Below are 18,294 nucleotides of genomic sequence, written 5' to 3' on the forward strand. Positions count from 1 at the left end.
CCATATGGAACTCTTCCACAGCTTCCTCTTCGGTTAGAAGAGTTAGCCTGATGGGTGGTCTAATAGTCCTCCCACTGCGTCGAGGTTCCTCAGGTGTTGGTATTTCAGCGGGTATGTCAGTTGGTCTCCCTTCTGGAAGTGACATTTTTGAGCCATCTGATAGCTCTTTTATGACTACTGGTTCGGACCTCTGGGTCACCATTTCTTCCTCCAAAAATGTGACATGTTTACTTACAATGACCTTTTGGTCAACTGGGTCATAGAAATAATAGCCTATCGTGCCTTTGGGGTAGCCTAAGAAATAGCATCTCGAAGTCTTGGATTCCAATTTGTCTGTCTGTTGCTTTCGCACATGTGCTATGTAACCCCATACCCTAAGGTGTTGAATACTGGGCTTTCGCCCCTTCCACAACTCAAAGGGTGTCTTGGCTACAGACTTAGATGGAATCCTATTCAAGATATATATCGCCATCTCTAAAGCGTATGATGAGCACATTTATGTGTGAAATCTTAGGGCATCAAGCATACATTTTACCACATTGGACAGAGTTACTCGGTGCTTTCTTGTGCTTTTCAGGGTTTAGGTGAATTATTATGAAAATGGAGGAGATGATGCTAAGGAGATGTTTTTAAGTTTTTTTGAGGTGTTAATAGTATGGATGCATAGCCCATCGAGTCAGCTTCGCAACGGTTCAAACGACACTTGATTCCGAGTTGAAACGAAGAAATTATGGCCGTTTCCGTAATGACGCGCGAAAATGGTGTACAGGGGTTTATTTATAATTATTGACAGTCGGACGGGGACAAAGTGAAGTGGAAGTTCGGATTCCAGGGGCCTTAACACAATTATCAGAAGTTACTTTACTGTACCCAAAAGATTCCATTTGGAAGGCTCTGGACAGTCCAACTTCAACTTGAGATATCCTGGGCCCCCCAACTCCGAATTGGACGAAATTTGGGTCTATTTTGGGTGATTTTTCGCAAGGAACACAATGATGAGGTCTATATAAGCACCCCATGCTCCACGTTTTCTGAAGGACAGAATGGGTATTTTATTTATTCTTGAAGGAATCCTAGTCATCACCCTTACTCTCTCTCTCCTCCAACTTCTCAAGGGCACTTCTAGAATTCTACTTGGGATAGATTTATATTTTTTCATCTATGGAAGGTTGAAAAATCAAAGATGATTTGATTTTATTGCTTGGAGAAGATATCTACAAAGAAAAGGAAGCACTTGTTAGAATTGGAAGTTTATTTTTCTTGAAATAGAAGGTCTATATAAACAATCTTCTCTTCTTCTTTTTTCTTTTCTTTTTTTTTTTTTTTCTTAGGATTCAAGGCATTGTAAAAGAGGAAAGAGAAGAGAATATTCTCTTTTCTTAGGGAATATTTCTCCTACACTTCCATCTTCTCTCTTCTCCTCTCTTCCACCTATAAATACCCCCTACCTCTCTTGTAAAAATTTCTCATTCACTTAGTGAAATTTCTTCTCTTCTTCTCCTTCTAATTTGTGATTTTTGGCTTTTCTAAGTTCTAGTTTGCTTTTATGATTTTTAGTTAATGGTTATAATAGGTTTAGTTTATCCTTTAATTTCAATTTAAGTCTTCAATTGGGTTGTAATTTCTTAATTCTAGTTTAGGTTTTAAGCCTTCTAGTCTAAGTTCTTAAGTTGATGACAAGACTTGAAGATTTAGAAGAGGAGGCCATGATAAGTTTATGTAAGTATTCAAGCTTTTCAATTACATTCATGCAAGCACATCCAGGTTTTACTATCTAAACTCTCAATCTCATTCTCCATCTCCTCTATCTCTCTCTATCTTCTTCTTCTTCCCCCTCTGTTTCTTTTATTTTAATTTTATATGATTGTGGTTTATGGATGCATTTTTATTCCCTTATTTCTTTTTATATGGTTAGTATGTGTGGCTGTATTTTTATTCCTTTCCATTCGCTTTAGTTTGATAGGTTAGATGCTCATGTGTTAGGACGCCGATTTAATCCCTTAATTTTATTAGATGCTTATGAGTTAGGATGCATTGATTTTCGTTAGTTTAATTAGTTTAATTTAACACTTTAATTTGGTTCACTTTGCATTACTTTTAAGTTAGTTAAATAGAGTGGCATATATCTCCTCGTGTTCGACCCGTAGCTACGATTGACCCGTACGCTTGCGGTTTTATTTTAACTCAAATAAGTTTTTGGCACCATTGCCGGGGAGATTATTGTCCATTTTATTTATCTGATTTTTAAGTAGTTCGAAGTGTTTTAGTTTATTATTTTCTCTTCTTTTTTTTGAAAAAAAAAAAAATCATTTTTTGAAAACCGCTTCTTATTTCTCTTCTGTTTCAAATAGTGTTAGCCCAATCTAAAGTCCTTCATATGCTTCAACCCTCCATCTTTTGGTGTCCCTCATAGGATTAAGTTACCTATGACGCTACATCTTGACTTGGTTGGGTGGATTGACATGTGACTTATCTTTGGAGGTGACCACTCTTGATAACAGGAAAGCGACATAGTGAGAGTGTTGGAAACATAAACGTATAGTAGACCTCCATTCTACATCAGAATCCATATTGGAGTCGCACGTAGGTGGCTATAGAAAACTATACGGGTTCCCTTGCTGTCAACCTATATGGCATCCTTACAGCTTTTGAACCATTGTTTAGCTTTTTGAGGGATAGAGATGCACTATCTACCTTGGGCTCCCTCTTGTTTCTAGTTTTTTTTTTTTAAGTGTTTTATTTTTCTTTAATTTTTCTAAAGGAGACCTCATATCTGTTTAGGTGGCTAAGGTGTGGACTCGTGATTCAAGTAATCGTCTTATTAGAAAACCACCTTCTCTACCACCTTTGACCATGGGTGACCAACAACCTAAGACTCTTAAGGATAGGTTTTACCCCACCAGGACTGCACAACCCTCATGCATTAGTCTGCCTGTTGTTACAGGGAATAACTATGAACTCAAGACCAACTTTATCAGCATGCTACCCCATTTCCATGGGATGGCTAATGAGGATGCATATCTCTTCCTTAGGGAATTTGAGGAGGTCTGTGTTCTAATTAAGGTCCAGAATTTGACTAATGATGCAGTTAGGCTTAGGTTTATACCCTTTGCCCTAAAAGACCAGGCCAAGAAGTGGCTCTATGGACTGCCAACAAACTCCATTAATACATGGGATGAGTTTACCATTGTCTTATTGAGAAAATTCTTTCCTCTTCACAAGACTAATAAGCTTAAAAGTGACATCCTCCAGTTTAGGCAGAAACCACATGAGTCCTTTTCCAAATTCATGGAAAGATTCAAGGACCTTCTCTTAGAATGCCCTCACCATGGTTTTGACTTGTGGCAGCTATGCCAAATTATTTATGAGGGTATTGATTATCAGACCAAGCAACTTGTAGAGTCTATGTGTCCAGCAGGCTTTACTAATTTTTTGAGAAGAATGATGCATGGACATTCTTAACCAACTTGGCTGATAAGACTTGGGAATGGGAATCTTCCCAAGAGGCTGAAGACCACTAAGGGGTATCTCATTGAGGGTATGCCAACCAAGGAGGCCAAACTTGACAGCCTCATAAAACGGTTGGAGTCCATAGTTCTTAAAGAGTCTATACCAGTTAATCCGATCAACCAGGTCAACCATGTGTCGGTATGCAGTTGGTGCCAAACCGCTGGACACCTTTCTGAGGAATGCCCCAACACCTTGGTGGGCAATTCCAGCACTGAGAATGTAAGTGCTCTCTACCAAAATAACCCATATAGCAATACTTACAATCCAGGATGGAGAAATCACCCCAATTTCTCCTGGAATCAAGGAAACCAAGCAGGCCCATCCAACTTTAACCATCAAGGCCAGCTTGGTGCCCAAAGGCCTAACTATGCACCACAAAGCCAAGGAATGTCTCCTAACCCCTTTCCCCCTCGTCCTCATCCAGGACCTTCTATTAATTCTGCTAGGCCTCCTCTCCTTGCACCTTATCAGCAACCCCCAGGGTTTACCAATACAGGAGAGGCAATAAGACTGAATGAGATGGACAATAAGATAGCTCTTCTCATGATAAGCCACAATAACATGGAAAAACAACTCACCCAGCTTGTCACAATCCTGCATGAGAGAGAAATAGGGAAGTTACCTAGCCAACCTGAGCCAAATCCTAGTCATCAGGTTCATATTCAACAAGGTACCCAAGCTCCTCCAACCAATGTTGCACAAGGCCAACAGCACCAAGGGCCCTCCAGATAGGTAAATGTTGTTTATGCTTTAAGGAGTGGCCGTGAGTATCAACAGGCTAGTGTACCTCAGTCTTTACCATCTCATACTCCTGTTGACTCTCCCCCTTCTGAAGAGGCCATTGAAGTGCCTACTATTCCAGGTTCGTCTAATGAACCTAAAGATATGCCAGATGATTTTGTTGAGGAAACCAAAGAAGATTCTATTGAGGAAGTTAAAAAGACCAACCCTGAAAGAATTTATACCCCACCTGCTCCTTTCCCAAATAGGTTGGTTAGCAAGAAGTCTCTTTCTGTGGAGAAGATATTGGATGTGTTCAAACAGGTTCAGGTGAATATCCCCTTGTTGGATGCTATTGCCCAGATTTGCGCTTATGCTAAAGTCCTTAAAGACTTATGCACCCAAAAGCGGACCACTAATGTGCCCAAAAAGGCATTCTTGGCTGCTAACATTAGTTCTCTAATCTCACAGCCAGTAGCAGCCAAGCATAAGGATCCTAGAAGCCCCACCATCTCTTGCACTATAGGTTATACCACTATTGATCATGCCTTATTGGTCCTTGGTGCAAGTGTGAACCTTTTACCCTTTCATGTCTACCAACAACTGGGATTGGGAGAACTGAAACCGACCAAAATTACTCTTCAACTTGTAGATTGATCGGTTAAAATTCCTAAGGGAATGATTGAGGATGTTCTGTTGAAGGTTGGGGAATTTATTTTTCCTGTGGATTTTATTGTTTTAGATACCCAACCCACTGCCAACTTCAAGGACCAAATCCCAATCATATTGGGTAGACCATTCCTAGCTACCAGTAATGCTTTAATCAATTGCAGGAATGGTCTTATAAAATTATCTTTTGGCAATACTTCTGTTGACTTCAATGTGTTTAGGTTGGGCAAGCAGTCTGACATGGATGAAGAGGTGCATATGCTTCAAGGATTTCCTGATGATATTGATACGTTCTTTGAGATTGATTTTGATTCAGGATTTCAAAAATGTATGCAGGAATTGGATGGTGTTGATGATACTCCCTTATCTGAGGTCTGGAGCATCCAACCACCTTTGGAGCCCCTTGGACCCCTATCCACTTTCATTCCCAAATCCTCTATTATTGAGCCCCCCACATTGGAGTTGAAGGCATTGCCCTCCAACCTCAAGTATACCTTCTTAGGACATAATCATACTCTTCTTGTTATTATTGCTTCTGATTTGACTTCTATTCAAGAAAAAGAGTTGATTAAGCTTCTAAAGGACCATAAGGAAGCCATAGGTTGGACCATGTCTGACATCAAAGGTATTAGCCCCTCCATTGTCCAACATCATATACATCTGATGGAGAGTTCCAAACCTTCTAGGGAACCCCAAAGGAGGGCTAATCCTGTGATGAAAAAGACAATCAAGAAAGAGATCCTAAAATGCTTAGATCATGGCATCATTTATCCTATTTCTGATAGCCAATGGGTGAGTCCTGTGTAGGTTGTGCCTAAGAAAGGAGGAGCCACTGTAGTTGAGAATGCCAATAATGAGCTGATTCCAACCCGTATCTAAATGGGATGGAGAGTGTGCATTGACTATAGAAAATTGAATGCGGCAACTTGGAAGGACCACTTCCCCTTGCCTTTTATTGATCAGATGTTAGAGAGACTAGCTGGCCATGAATATTATTGTTTTCTTGATGGTTATACAAGCTATAACCAAATCCCTATTGCTCTAGAGGACCAACACAAAACCACTTTCACATGCCCTTATGGAACCTTTGCTTACCGGCGTATGCCTTTTGGGCTTTGTAATGCCCCTGCTACATTCCAAAGGTGTATGATGAGTATCTTTTCTGATATGGTAGAGCACTTCCTAGAGGTGTTTATGGATGATTTCTCTATTCATGGCTCTACCTTTTCTCATTGCTTGCATCATCTCTCTTTGGTTCTTAAAAGATGCATAGAAAAGAACTTGGTCCTGAATTGGGAGAAGTGCCACTTCATGGTGAAGCAAGGCATAGTTCTTGGTCACATTGTGTCCAAAGAAGGGATAAAGGTTGATAGATCTAAGGTGGACCTTATAGCCAATTTACCACCACCCAAGAGTGTGAAGGACATTAGATCTTTTCTTGGCCATGCAGGTTTTTATAGAAGATTCATCAAGGATTTTAGCCAGATAGCTAGACCTCTCACCTTTCTTTTGGCAAAGGACTGCCCATTTGATTTCTCTTCTGAGTGTCATGATAGTTTTGAGCAATTGAAAAGAGCGTTGACTTCAGCCCCCATTATTCAAGCTTCAATTTGGACAGTTTCATTTGAGCTTATGTGTGATGCCTCTGATTTTACTATAGGGGCTGTTCTTGGACAAAGAATCAACAAATTACCCCATGTGATTTATTATGCAAGTAGGACTCTTAATGATGCACAGCTTAATTATACCACTACTGAGAAAGAATTTTTAGCTGTTGTGTTTGCTTTAGAGAAGTTTAGGCCCTACTTGGTTGGATCACATGTGATTGTTTATACTGACCGTGCAGCTATCAAATATCTTGTGCAGAAGAAAGATGCCAAGGCTCGCCTCATTAGGTGGGTCATTTTGTTACAAGAATTTGATCTTAAAATTAGGGAGAAGAAAGGATGTGAAAATTTGGTTGCAGACCATCTATCCCGGCTGCCTAATACCTTGACTGTTGATTCTCCAGTTAACGAGAATTTTCCTGATGAGTATCTGATGGCAGTGTCTAGTGAACCTTGGTTTGCTGACATTGTTAATTATCTGATTATGGGTGTGACACCTGCACATTGGTCCACCCAAGATAAGAATCGTTTCTTTTCACAAGTTAAGTATTTCTTTTGGGATGATCCTTATCTTTTTAAGACTTGTCCGCATCAGGTAATCCGGAGATGTGTCCCTGATCATGAGCAACAATCTGTCTTATCTTTTTGCCATGATCAGGCTTGTGGAGGCCATTTTGGGCCTAATAAAACTGCGGCCAAGGTTTTACAGTGTGGATTTTATTGGCCTAGTCTGTTTAAAGACGCTTTTACTTATTGCAAGGCATGTTCTTTATGCCAATCCTTAGGGCGTCTTACTACTGATGGTTGAGGTGTTTGATGTATGGGATATTGATTTCATGGGGCCTTTCCCTAACTCTTTTGGTAACCTGTACATAGAGGCAGTTGCTTGTAAGACCAATGACCGACCACAACGTGGTTGTGAAATTTTTGAAGGAGAACATCTTCTCCCGTTTTAGTACTCCCCGGGCTATCATTAGTGATCGGGGCAAGCATTTTTGTAATCGGCCTTTTGAGGCCCTCATGAGAAAGTATGGTGTCGTCCATAAGTTGGCCACACCCTACCATCCCCAGACCAATGGCCAGGTTGAGGTTTCAAATAGGCAGATCAAGCAAATTCTTGAGAAAACCATCAACCCAAACCGCAAGGATTGGTCTAACCGGTTGGTAGATGCATTATGGGCCCATAGGACAGCCTTCAAGACCGATCTTGGTCAATCTCCGTACCGTCTGGTGCATGGAAAGGCATGTCACTTACCTGTAGAGATTGAGCACAAGGCCTTTTGGGCTATCAAGAAGCTTAACTTTGACCTACCCACTGCAGGTGCCCATAGGAAACTCCAACTATCTGAGTTGGAAAAGCTTAGGAATGAGGCATATGAGAATGCCCGGATTTACAAGAAAAAAACCAAGGCTTTCCATGATAGGCACATTTTGAGAAAATCTTTTGAGGTAGGCCAAAAAATTTTGTTGTACAATTCTCGTTTGCATATCTTTCCAGGTAAGCTGCGCTCTAGATGGGAGGACCCCTATATTGTTCAAAAAGCTTATCCTCATGGGGCTATTGAAGTCCTCAATCCAAGTACAGGAGCTACTTTCAAGGTCAATGGCCAAAGATTGAAGCCGTACATAGAGATGCCTACTCCAGTTGAAGAAGAGGTCATGGATCTCCATGAGCCTCTTTACCTTCACCCCTGATATCCTAGTATGTATCCCCTCCCTTGTCCTTGTTCTTTCTTTTCTGCATGCATTGAGGACACTGCATGAATTAAGTGTGGGGGGGGTGTGTTGGACTTTAATTGTGAATTTTGATTGTGGCGATAGTTTTTTGTTATATGCATAAGTTTCTTCGATTTACAAAGCGAGACTGAGAGGGAATTAGGTGCCCTCCTAGCATGCGAAATAATAAAAAAAATCCCTTTTCAAGGATGGTAGTTGGTTTGTATCTGGTGATGGGGATTGAATTTGAAAATATGAATGCTACTTCATGTGATGGTTAGATTCCTCTATGTGTTTATGGACCCCTTTGATCTTTTGGCTAGTAGTTGAGACCAATTTGTTTGTGGCAAGGGATGAAAGTGAAAGTGAATGGAAAAAAAAAAAAAAAAGAGAAACAGAAAGAAAAGTGGAATTCCTTGGGACTAGACAGGGCACTGTGCCTCATGAAGCAGGGTGACTTGATCGAAATTCCTTGGAAGGAAACTCAAAAAAAAACTCTTGCATCAATGTCTCAATGTTTTATGGATACATACAAAAAGCAAAGCTACAAAGTATTTGGGTGTCTGGTGTATGCTCTACCATGTCATTCAAAGAACAGTAGTAGAGTAGAAAAAGAGTTTTTTGTTGAGAAAAAAAAAAAAAAGCTTTTACCTTAATGCCTGGAAAAGAAAGTATGGTAAAAAATACTCAATGCCTAAGTCTTTGGTTCCATCAGTGCTATGAGTGGTTTACTTGAAGGTGAGTAGTATTTAGAAAATATGAGGAGATTCCTTGACCTTGATGCATGCTTGTTACTTGAATTGATGTGGGGTGATAAAATTCAAGTGTGGGGGAACCTTTGGCTCCTTAATCTTTAGTTGAGTATTTCTTTGAGATTGTGTGCCCTATCTTACTTATGCCATGAGAAAAATTTACATTATTCTTTTTTATTTATTGAATTTTGGGTGTATATTCACTGCAAACACCCATGAGACACAACTCGTCCACTAGGGGTAACCTAGGGGTTGAAAGGCTTGTTGCACATGCTAAGTGCAATCGTGATTCCTGCGAAAGTGAGTTAGGATTTTTTTTTTTTTTTTGCATTCTAGGTTAGTTTATCTTTTGCTTTACTTGAGGACAAGTAACGTTCAAGTGTGGGGGAATCTGATGAGCACATTTATGTGTGAAATCTTAGGGCATAAAGCATACATTTTACCACATTGGACAGAGTTACTCGGTGCTTTCTTGTGCTTTTCAGGGTTTAGGTGAATTATGGTGAAAATGGAGGAGATGATACTAAGGAGATATTTTTAACCTTTTTTGAGGTGTTAATAGTATGGATGCATAGCCCATCGAGTCAGCTTCGCAACGGTTCAAACGACACTTGATTCCGAGTTGAAACGAAGAAGTTATGGCCGTTTCCGTAACGATGCGCAAAAATGGTGTATAGGGGTTTATTTATAATTATTGACAGTTGGATGGGGACAAAGTGAAGCGGAAGTTCAGATTCCAGGGGCGTTAACATAATTATCAGAAGTTACTTAACTGTACCCGAAAGATTCCATTTGGAAGGCTCTGGACAGTCCAACTTCAACTTGAGATATCTTGGGCCCCCCAACTCCGAATTGGACGAAATTTGGGTCTATTTTGGGTGATTTTTCGCAAGGAACACAATGATGAGGTCTATATAAGCATCCCATGCTCCACGTTTTCTGAAGGACAGAATGGGTATTTTATTTATTCTTGAAGGAATCCTAGTCATCACCCTTACTCTTTCTCTCCTCCAACTTCTCAAGGGCACTTCTGGAATTCTACTTGGGATAGATTTATATTTTTTCATCTATGGAAGGTTGAAAAATCAAAGATGATTTGATTTTATTGCTTGGAGAAGATATCTACAAAGAAAAGGAAGCACTTGTTAGAATTGGAAGTTTATTTTTCTTGAAATAGAAGGTCTATATAAACAATCTTCTCTTCTTCTTTTCTTTTTTCTTTTTTTTTTTTTTCTTAGGATTCAAGGCATTGTAAAAGAGGAAAGAGAAGAGAATATTCTCTTTTCTTAGGGAATATTTCTCCTACACTTCCATCTTCTCTCTTCTCCTCTCTTCCACCTATAAATACCCCCTACCTCTCTTGTAAAAATTTTTCATTCACTTAGTGAAATTTCTTCTCTTCTTCTCCTTCTAATTTGTGATTTTTGGCTTTTCTAAGTTCTAGTTTGCTTTTATGATTTTTAGTTAATGGTTATAATAGGTTTAGTTTATGCTTTAATTTCAATTTAAATCTTCAATTGGGTTGTAATTTCTTAATTCTAGTTTAGGTTTTAAGCCTTCTAGTCTAAGTTCTTAAGTTGATGATAAGACTTGAAGATTTAGAAGAGGAGACCATGGTAAGTTTATGCAAGTATTCAAGCTTTTCAATTACATTCATGCAAGCACATCCAGGTTTTACTATCTAAACTCTTAATCTCATTCTCCATCTCCTCTATCTCTCTCTATCTTCTTCTTCTTCCCCCTCTATTTCTTTTATTTTAATTTTATATGGTTGTGATTTATGGATGCATTTTTATTCCCTTATTTCTTTTTATATGGTTAGTATGTGTGGCTGTATTTTTATTCCTTTCAATTCGCTTTAGTTTGATAGGTTAGATGCTCATGTGTTAGGACGCCGATTTAATCCCTTAATTTTGTTAGATGCTTATGAGTTAGGATGCATTGATTTTCATTAGTTTAATTAGTTTAATTTAACACTTTAATTTGGTTCACTTTGCATTACTTTTAAGTTAGTTAAATAGAGTGGCATATATCTCCTCGTGTTCGACCCGTAGCTACGATTGACCCGTACGCTTGCGGTTTTATTTTAACTCAAACAGCGTACCTCCAGAAAGAAAGAAGCAGCTCACTATAAGTGAGCATCGTCCTGACCATATCCAATAGGGTCCGATTGCATGGTTCGGATACACCATTTTGTTGTGGTGTGCCTGGATTAGTTAGCTGACTAACTATCCATTGGGATATGAGATGTTCTTTAAACTCATCCGATAGATACTCCCCTCCACGATCTGATCGTAAGGACTTGATGCGTTTATCGAGCTATCTTTCGACCTCGGCTTAGAATTCTTTGAATTTATCAAAGGCTTCCAATTTCCTACGCATCAAGTATATGCAACCATATCTAGAGTAACCATCGGTGAACGTGATAAAGTACTCATACCCATATCTTGCTTGTATGTTTATGGGTCCACACACGTCTGTGTGTATCAACTACAACAGATCTGTGGCTCTAGCACCTTTATTGCTAAAGGGTTTCTTGGTTATTTTGTCCTGAAAGCATGACTCACAGGTGGGGAATGGTTCCACCCTCAGACTCTCTAAGGGCCCATCCCTCACCAATCTACTGATTAGGTCCACATTTATGTGACCCAATCTTAGATGCCACAGATATGTTGAGTTCACTGGAGCTGCTTTCCTTTTCAAATCAACATTTGAAATAACATTCGTTCTAATAGGGCAATCTAGAAAATACAAACCATTTTGCATATATCCGGATGCCACAAAGGAATTATTAAAATGAATAATCAATTTAGAATTAAAGGAAAAACTATATCCATCCAAAACAAGTTTTGAAACTGAAATTATCTTCCTCTTGAAAGAGGGTACATAATAGCAATCCTTTAAAACTAAACTAGCAGAATTAAAATTTAAAATAAAAGTTTCCATAGCCAACGCCATGGTCTCAGTTCCAGTGCCCATCCGAAGACCCACTTCATTTCTTTCCAGGTTCCTTGTCTCCTTGAATCCCTACAAATCATTGCAAATGTGAACAGTGGATCCACTATCCACCAACCAAGAATTGGTCGGTTCAAAAGACAAATTAGACTCATAAAGAACGTGAACATCACATGTACCTTCTTTAGCAGCCTCTGTTTCATCCGGCTTCTTATCTTTCAAAGTTACCAGGTAAGCACGACAATTTCTTTTCTAGTGACCCTCCTTCTTGCAATAGAAGCACTTGCCTTTGCCTTTATTGCCAGACTTCCCACCCTTGACTTTCAGGGTCTTGCCCTTACTTCCCTTTTTCTTCTTCTTCCCATTTGAAGAAGGCTTTGCCTCAGTTGCATTGACCTTAGCCTTGTCCTTTTTCAAGGATGCTTCAGCCTCTACCAGTGCATTAGCAAGCTCGGTGAGCTCCATCTCCTTCTCGGACATCTTGTAGGACATCCTAAAAGGTGCGTAGGCAGAAGTGAGTGACGCTAAGATCACATCAGTCTTGTATCGCAGGCTGAAATCAGTCTCCATGGATTCTAATTTTTCAAACAGATTGATCATTTTCATTACATGATCCGTCACTGGAGTCCCCTGGGACATCTTGGAGTTATGGATTTGACTCACCGCATCAGAATGTCCATGTGTTAACTGCCTATTGAACAATTCAGCAAGCTTATCCATTTTACCCCCAACAGTGCGTATATCCTTGATTGAGTCTACAACTGACTTTTCCAACGATCCTAGGATATAGAGTGATGTCTTGGAATCCCTCATGAGGAACTCTTGCATCTCTTCATTTGCCTCAAAATCGTTCGGGTCGGGTTGAGGAGGAACTTATTCATCTAGAACTGTGTACAGTCCTTCAGCAGTCAGGAGCAACTTAATGCTCTAGTACCAATCAACATAGTTTGTACCATTAAGTTTGTATTCGCTAATGAGTGTTAACAGGTTGGAATTAACGATAGCCATCATATATTAATCTACACATGCACAAGTAAATAACCACATGCTAATTAATGACCATTGAAAATAATAAATTGAGCACACACACATCAATGGTCTTTCATGATTTGGGTTTCCCTCATAACCCAAAAGATGAATTGGATACCTACAACCCTTGCATGCATAACTTACCCTGTCGGGAGTCATTATACACACCATGGTAGTGTGGACTAAGCTGTCCGCCTTATGGGCTTCCAATATTTTGGCCACTTGGGTGTCATGTCCAGATCCTGTCGGCTGACATACACCCAAGTACTTATCTATTACATTAGTTAGAATCATAGAATCATGAAAGATGGCCCACTGTTGCAGTGTCCTCTTACTATCCATACCCTAACGTATCTAGATAGAGGTAAATATAGATAAATGTGTGACAAAGGTCCTGGCAATGTCCTGTCGACTTATGCGGGGTCATGTCATACATTTTTTACATTTATCTTCAATAGGAGGCCATGGACATGTCTACCGATTAAGACTAGTTCATATCATACATGTATTGTGAATAAAGAGGGATTAATTAACTCTCACATACATGGATAGATTTAAACAACATAATTAATCAACATTAATTAAAAGTGATTATGGGATGGCGACATTTTTATCAGAAGCAATTAAAGAACCCTCCCAATAAAAATAAAACTAATAACTTTGGGTGCATTTATCATGCCATGGATGCCACGCCTCGATCATCTCCTCCGCCCGATTACGTCTTCAAAGTAGGTGACTTCCATCTCCATAAGCTTTGAGCACCGCATGTGGATCACCATCAACATGCCCTGGGAGTCCTAATTCCTCTAAAATTACAATGGAAACCTAGAAAAAATTCTATACACTTTCCTTTCCATAATAATAAAGAAACTCCGCATGGAGAAACCAACCCACCATTTGGGCTGCCCATGGGGTGGAGTATATTTGTTTATAAAAAAGATAGGGGGAGAGAGAGAAAGAGAGAAAAGCATCACATCCACCCATAGCCCCATGTATCACATACATAAACAATCCATCCATTTATTAGAATGCCATTCCCATAATCACATCATAATATAATTCCATGCATGGGCATTAAAGCAAGTAAACCAAAAATTAAAACATGGATTCCTTCAATTATTGAACCACTACATCGCATGTGATAACATGTATCCAAGCCCATACAATTAAAATCGCATTTTAATTGCAAGTGGGTAAAGAGGAAATCTCTTCACCCATCATCAACCTCCAAAAAATAAAACAAAATAATAAAATTCTGTTTTGAAAAAAAATGTTTTTTAAAAATTTTTTTTTTTTATTGTTAAACTGGAGGGAAAACAAGGGGGGTGCATGCAGCCCACATGTGCAGGCTGCAGGCACTCCCTGTGCAGCCCATAGGCACAAGGCCCACGGACAACAGCCTTGGGATGCAGGCCGCAGGCCTACTGCCCATAGGCTAAAGCCCACGAACAGCAGCTTATAGGCCCGCAGCCCGCAAGCTTGCTGCCCACAGGCAGCAATCCGCAAGGGGATGCGCACAATGGTAGGTTCATGGGGGAGGGCGTGCGCAGAGGCTTAGCAACGTGCGCTTCCCCCCCACATATAGAATATGATTAAAAATTTTAAAATAAAAAATTAGTAATCACAACCTAATTGGATACATGCTTCAATAATTGGAATAAATAAAACAAATCAAATCCATCATCACATGGTGAGGTTGTTACACTAACAACCTTGTAACTACCCATGTGCACATGGGAAGGTTGTTACAACAACCATATTTTAACCACCCATGTGCCAACTTGCATCCCACTCATGATAATTACATTAAACTATTAATTATCTAATATTCATGGGTGGGAAAGGTGACTCTGATACCACACTGTTGGCCAAACAACGGTCCAGGGATCGAACCATGGTTCCCTAGGGAGACCAAGATATTTATCCTTAGGGTTTTGCACGCCCTGGGTTAGCCCATGGTGTCCCATGGGTGCCCCATTTTAATTTTTAGGGGACGAAGAAACTCATCCCTAGTCCATCACATGGCAAGGGGGATCCATCCCAAACTCGAATGCGCAGTGGAAAAGGTCGATTTGAGTTTCTTTCGCATCCCATAAATATTAATAATCGATGAACAGAAGAAATTAATAAAGAACTGCTAACCAGGTGAGCCTCAAGTGTTGCTCCTCCAATAGACAGTGGTTCTTCCTCCAACGAGCGCTCCAAGCAAACAGATCTGAACCTCCAATGGTGCTACTAAGGTTCTACACGCCAGTCCCAGATGCCCTCAAACTCCTCAGCCCAGATCTAGGGTTTCACAAACCCTAACTCTCAAACACAGGTGAGAGAAGCAAGAAGAAGAAGAGTGATCACAAGAGGGAGAGAGAGAAACCAAAAACGTAGGAGAGAGAATGTCTGCTCCAAAAATGTGGAGAGCTTCCCTCTTCTGCATTTTATGGTCCCCTATTTATAATAATAGGGTTTAATTAAATCCTAGATAGATTTAATAGAGCCCTAGTGAGAGTCTAACTCTCTCTCTCTCAGTTTGGCAGTTCTGTTTAAACTCAAAGTGCTACCCAGGTGAAGAAGCAAAATCTTATAGGGAAAGTATTAATTAGATTCTTTATTTAACTATTAATGGATAATTACAATTAGCATCAAATCCATTAATTAAATAAAGAGTCAAATAAATTAGCAAATTCTAAATAACTCCCTATATGATAACAATTTATCATATACAACCCCCCACTAATCAACACCATCATTATGGAATCTAGGGCATGTACACATGTACTGCCAAACCCCAATCCATAGTACATGTCCATATAAGAGCGTCTGTGCATCCGATCGGGTCCCGCAAAACTCGATATAATACTTTATTTGAAATAACTATAAATAATGTATCATTTTATGTAAAATAAATTTTGCAAAATCATTTCCAAAACGGTACTGGATCCAGATTTTGATCCGACCATGCACAGACAGTCTCTATCTTGGTGTTCCCCAATCGGGCAATGGTGACCATGTTGGATAACTCCTTCACTCACAAAGTGTTCACGCATTGCCCGAACACCGGCTTTGACTCGCTTGAGTCTCAGTCATTGATGAACCAAAGAATGCGATCACACTTTGCAGTGACAGGGTTCCCTCAGGTACAGGGTGTCGGTGACACATGTCTATCCCTTCCTACATCTAACAGTAATACATGAGGGAATCGACAAAGTAGATTCTTCGCCAATGCACACATCAAACATGTGAGCACTCGCATTCGTACCCTGACATCACATGTCTAGGCATACCCAATGCGACGACCATATGATAAGGGTGCCCAGCCCAAACCCTAGTCGTGACTACCATTTTAAGTATAACGTACGGACACATAATGCTCAAAAAGTTTATATCGCATGTGGCAATATTAAACTAAAATGTATAAATGTTCAATACAAAGGTGAACTGGGTTGAACCGGACCGAACCAAGTTTGATGGACACACACTTGTCCAACACACTATTCATCATCATCATCATCACCTGTGTTTGTTGTTTGTTCATGGCTTCTGCTACTGGGTTCATCATTGGAACCGTCATTGACTTCTCAGTTGTGCTATAACCACCATTTTCTGTACAATTGATTCAGTTTTACATGTGGGTTAGTTAATCCCAATTCTTGATTTTCAAAACATTTGAAACATTTAGGTTACTAAATGGATACAAAAGATGAATTTTTAATTTTTGAAAAAAAAATAACTTTTTAATCTAGTTTATAAAGAAAGGAACAGAGAAAGGAAGAACAACTTCAAAGTAAAATTCACCTTTGGATGATCCATCTCCATTAATTGCTGTAGTATCTATAGCTTTGTCATGACTAGTGAATGAGACGAAGGAAGTCAGAGTACGTCAGGTGGTGATGGCATCATCGATCGGGGCGGTTGGGGTTGCAGAGGAGGAAGAAGAAGAAGGAGAAGAAGAAGGAGAAGAAGAAGGAGAAGAAGGAGGAGGAGGAGAAGGGACGGCGATGGGGTGGGAGTGTTTTTACAATTACCACCCCAAAAAGGGCATTTTGATCTTAAAAAATTCGTGACAATGGCACACTCTCACGACTAACCCCTTTCGTTACGAGTCTGTAACGGTGGAGGCCAGTTAGTTATTAGTATGCAATAGGGGAGGGTAACAGTTGTTTCAAAGCTTTTGGGGGGATAATAATAAATATGAAAGATTTTGGGATGGTAATTATAAAAAACCCCTTATTTTTTTGGGGAATTGCTTCTCTGATTGTAAGAATAGCTCCAGAATGGTTGTTTGATAAGAGGGCTGTACTTTAATGGGGTTTTCCTCCCCTATTTATTACTGGGTTCTAATTGCTCGCTTGGTGTAACAAAAAGTAACGTACGGTATAACTGGTTTTGAAGTTGAAAATTTGCTTTCATGTAATAGTTCAAGATTTTTCTCTATATATTTTTATAGTATTAATTGTTTATCTTCCATGCTTGTGTCTCGTCTCTGTGTTCTGTTCCAATAACTTCCAGATAGGTCATTGCAACTGTAGAGGCTTTTATTGTATCATACTCCCCTTCTGATTGGACCATTAGAGGTCCTCTTGCTATTGTGGTAATTACCTCCTTAGAGGTCCTTAGTTTCAACCAAAAAAAAAAAAAAAAATTACCTCCTTAGATACTTTGATCTCATAGCATAATAACAATCTAATGAGTCAGATTCTTTTGTATGGTCAAAAGTCAAATCGGCTGGGGATCCGCAAAAAATGCATTGATTAGATGGATACTATCACTTAATCGGCTGGGTTCTTTTTTTTTTTTTTACCTTAAACTGCCTGTGTGCTGTTTGCAATCAGTGGCAGGTATAAAACCATCACATGTAAAATGTGTGTGCATAGGGCATCTGGAAATATATGGTCTAAGACAATATTATAGTTACCTTAGGTTCATTTTAATTGGTTTGATATTCTGATGCGTCTGTCCAGATGAGTTATTGAGTTGCTTGTGGACTCCAAGAACTTCATCAGGGATTAATAAATGAATCATATCGGAAAGGTGTAGTCCATTTATCAAATTTTTATTTAATTAATTGAGTTCTATTGACTTGAAAACTTACGGGTTGCCACCTCTTCAATTCCTATCAGCATCCTATTAAGTTAGGTTGATTTAGACAATTCAAGCATTTGATTAAATTGTGTTGTCTTAAAACAAAGAAGTTAACCTCTAATACGACCTGTGTTGGACAAGTGTGTGTCCATCAAACTCAGTTTGGTTCGGTTCAACCCGGTTCACCTTTGTATTGAACATTTATACATTTTAGTTTGATATTGTTACATGCGATATAAACTTTTTGAGCATTATGTATC

This window comes from Telopea speciosissima, chromosome 9 (genome assembly GCF_018873765.1).
Source record: "Telopea speciosissima isolate NSW1024214 ecotype Mountain lineage chromosome 9, Tspe_v1, whole genome shotgun sequence".
In the NCBI taxonomy this organism is placed as follows: Eukaryota; Viridiplantae; Streptophyta; class Magnoliopsida; order Proteales; family Proteaceae; genus Telopea; species Telopea speciosissima.